The sequence below is a fragment of the Emys orbicularis genome, chromosome 2 (assembly GCF_028017835.1).
Source record: "Emys orbicularis isolate rEmyOrb1 chromosome 2, rEmyOrb1.hap1, whole genome shotgun sequence".
Lineage (NCBI taxonomy): Eukaryota > Metazoa > Chordata > Testudines > Emydidae > Emys > Emys orbicularis.
Window position 1 is genome coordinate 53,405,387 of NC_088684.1, and position 4,032 is coordinate 53,409,418.

Sequence of the window (4,032 nt, forward strand, 5' to 3'; positions counted from 1 at the left end):
AGAACGTGCTTGGGCTAACAGTACTCTTCTCCTTCCTCCAGATGTACCGTTCACTATCACATTTGCCACAGCTTAGTGGTGTTCCTTGTGCTGGACAATAGTTCAGTGTCATTTATCCAGTGCGGTTGTTTATGCTAAGAAATGCAGCATCCCCTCCGAAAGCGGGGCCCAGAGGGTGAGGTGAGGCTGTGGCCACTTTTCCCCTTGTCCTTGTGTTTGTCAGTTTCGATCTGCAGGGTGGTTGGTTTTTGTTAATGAGAGCAGAAGACTGGAAGTAGGTTGGGGGAGAAGAACCCTCCTACAGGCGGAGAAATACAGGCTGAAGGGTGTGGGTTGTATATAAACTCCTCAGTGTGGACATATTGCAGCGTCAGGGCTGTTTGAGGTGAGCTGTCAAGAAAGCTTTAGTCTATTAGCCTATTGACGTTGGGAAGATTAGGTAGCTTGCTGAGATGTGGTGAAGAGCTTAGTTCCCAGAGTGCCCGACCCAGGACTACTCAACCACACACGGTAGGAAAGTGGTCCCCAGATTCCCACGGCCAACCATCCTTTGAGTGCGCAAAGGTTTGGGTCAGAGGGCCATCTTTTCCGTGATGAGGTGGGTTGAGGAATTTAGAATGCAGGGTGGCGGGCTTGGGAGGTGGGGAGAATTGGTGGGGACGGGTCGTGAGTGAAATTGGGGGTGCTGCTGGGGTGAGGAGGAGCTGGGATGGGCCTGCCCGGGGTTGCTGCTCCTGCAGAGGGGCTGGGAGGCTGGAGTTAGGGAAAGGTGCTGTCCTGAGCTCATGGAGGGACCTAGCCAGAAAGCCAGACACTCCCATTTTAACGTCCCACAGGGCAGGTCCTCCCCCCCCCCCCCCCCGTATTAATGCAGCTGTGTCTAGTTCTAGTCTACAGGGGCTTATATTGTATTCTTCGAGGCCGCCTTCTGGGCCATCAACGGGATGTTTCCTATATAAACCCCTTTCCCAGGAAGGAGGCTGGAGCTCTCCTGGGTGCTGAAACTTCCCTAGGCCTCGAAAAGATTGTGCAATAAATAGCCTCACACATCCTCCCCCCACCCCATATTACAGACACAACTAGAACCAGCGCAGTTCCGACCCGCTGCATCAAACGGGGGGACGGGGGAGAGGAAAGGCAGGACGCTCTGCAGATCCATACACTGGTTAGCTGCTCCTGCCTCAAAAGGGCCGGTGTCCCCACAGCGCAGACAGTCCCAGCGCAGCCGATGCTGAATACGGGGCCCGGATAAATCTGGATTTGCTTCTTCCTATTGTCATTTTTATAATAATAATAATTAATTAATAATTAATGAGCAATAGCTAGGCACCCCCTAGGTCACATGCCCGCTGGGATAAACATGAAACCTCCTCCCGCCCCCCAGCCAGGGCATCCAGCCGCTCTCAGCTCTCTGGCTGCAGCAGGGAGCCCGGGGGGTTGTCTACAATGCTCAGCTGGGGTGGAAGGGCGGTGGCTGCATTGCCCTGCTGCACCCTGACTCTAATGAACTGCCCATGGCATGCAACACCTAGCACCCCCAGGCTCTCTGCACAGCATCGGAAAACAAGCTCCGCTTCCGTTTGGCAATAGCCTTGCCCACCCCAGAAGAGGTTTATTTTATTTTATTTTTGTAAAGCAGAGCAGCCGGGTCACCAAGCAGAGCAGGAGGGAGGGGAGAACGGAAGGTTAATGGTTCCTCAGAGGAGCTGCCAGTGTCTGGGCTTCGGGCGGAGGCCAGTCCTGCTGCCAAGGACAGCAGCGATCTTCCGATTGCCGCTGGCTTGTTACCGTGCAGTTTGGAAGCTGCTTTTCCTTCCAGGCAGCCTCCTCCCACCCCAGCGCAGTGGCTCCAGGCTGCAATTGACACACCCGGGGGAACCCTGTCTGCTGCCCCTGGTCCACCCCATCCCAAAGCTCCCCGCCGCGCCACTCCCAGAAGAGAGCGACATCCCCCCCCCCAGTGTGATTTGCAAAGGAGGCTCTGAATCGTGCAGCTGATGGTTAGCTATACAGGCTGTCTGAACGGGCGGAATCACTGACACTCCTGCGTCTGTCCGAGGGTGGGGCTGCTCGTGTCTTTTCTTCTCCGGCCACCATCAGGGGAGACAGAAAGAGAGAGAGAGAGAGAGAGAGAGAGCTCAGAGCCAGCCCCTGCCGCCCTGCTTCCCCCCCCCCCCCCCCCACCACCTGGCAGGGATAGATGAGGAGACCTGAGCCAAATCGGGGAAGCTTTTTCTCACCTCAGCGGCCTTTCAGGCAGCTTCCCCCCTTTCTATTTCTGAGCCAATACATGTTGCAGAATAGCAGGGCCCCTTATTGTGCTGTCAGGCATGTGAAGAAAAGCTGGCTCTCCCCAGAGGACAGGGGGAGGGGCACTGGGCCTTAGATTTCTTTGCCGAGAAACTGGCTCAAGAAATTACTTGACAATCAATGTCACCTCCAGCACTTGACAAGACAATTATTGCTGGGGAGTAAGTGATCAGACACCCCATATATCATTTCGGATCCAAAGCCCTTTTATGGTGAGTGCAACATGAATTTTAGAGGAAAATGGGATTTTCCTAGCAAAGCCAAGCTTGTCCTTCTCTGTCAGGGGAAGTTTCTCTCATATGTGGGCCAAAGGATGTGGATTTCTAAGGCTCTTGTTTGATGTTGCAGTATATGTGTGTGTTGTTAGAAACTATGCCCGCATCTTGATTTCTGAATGAACATTGTAATTATTTAATAATATAAAGCTCTCAGATAGAGAACATATCAGATATTAAACTGATAAGAACAGATACTACGCTTGATCTTAGCCCCTTAATTACCTCCAAATGGCTGGCGAGGCATGGGCTGAAGGAGGAGCGCTGGTCCTGGTTCTTCTGTGACCTTGGCCAAGTCTTAGAACCTCTTTCTTCAGTTTCCCCAGCTGTCAGCTGCAATGATAATAATTGTGCCTCCAGGTAGTGTTGAGTGGATAAATATTTACGCAGCACTTTGAAGAATATTGGTGCTAGAGAAGTGCTAAGAAATGGAAGGGATTTATATTAGGGCATCCTGTCCATTGTCCTGCCAGTGCTGGGTGATTCCCTATGGTATATGCTTCAGACTTTTGCCTCACCTAGTTTAAATAACTCCAAATCTGGGACTCCCACTACTTACTTTTGGAAGACTTTTATACAGTCTAATAGGCATCGCTAGTTAGGCCTCATTTAGAACATCTTAAATTTACCTTTGGCCACTTCCATGCTCTTTGACAACCCCAACCAATAATTCTCTCTTCATGGTTTTTATATCTACCTGATCTCAGAAAATCATTATTAATTAATTATCACAGGTTTGTGTCCTTGACAGTTCCCTTTTCTCTCACCAACAAGGCTGTGTTCTTGCTCTGGCATTATTTAGCATCATGTTGCAGCTGTTCTAATCGATGCATTCAGAGACATTGACTGTGGCATTTATATGCAGTATTGTATGGATGAAGGTGTCTTGAGGCTGCATCGTCAGCATGTGATGACGAGAGTTATGAAGACAATTATTAGCAAATTACTGTTTGCTGATGATTGTGCTTTATTGGCCCATAACCTCAGGGACATTCACTGACTGCTTTGTGTGTGCAGCAAAACATTTTGGCTTAATGATCAGACTAAAGAAGACAGGAAGTACTGCAACTACTCCGGTTATGTCCATTGATAATAAACCACTCAAGATTGTTGACAAGTTTTGCTACCTAGACAGTGTCATTTCTCAAGATGCAATGATTGACAATGACAATATGAAGCACATTGGTACAGCCAGCGATGCCTTTGGAAAACCTCAGTGTTGTCTCTGGAACAAGCAGCGTTTCAAATTGCAAACAAAAATTGATGTTTACCATGCTGTCGTCATCAACACACTGCTCTATGGCTGCAATTAATGGACAACTTATTGATGCCACATAAAACTGTGGACCAATTCCATCTGTGATGTCTGTGACAGATAATGGGAACTAATTGGCAATATTTGGTTCCAAAAATGAGGTCCTTGAGTGCTGCAATATCAAAGGCATTG

At 49.5% G+C, this 4,032-nt stretch overlaps 1 pseudogene; it reads right to left on the reverse strand.

The window, feature by feature from the left end:
* Nucleotides 1-2,706: 2,706 nt before the first annotated feature.
* On the reverse strand, nucleotides 2,707-2,833 carry LOC135875289 (U2 spliceosomal RNA; annotated as a pseudogene).
* Nucleotides 2,834-4,032: the final 1,199 nt, after the last annotated feature.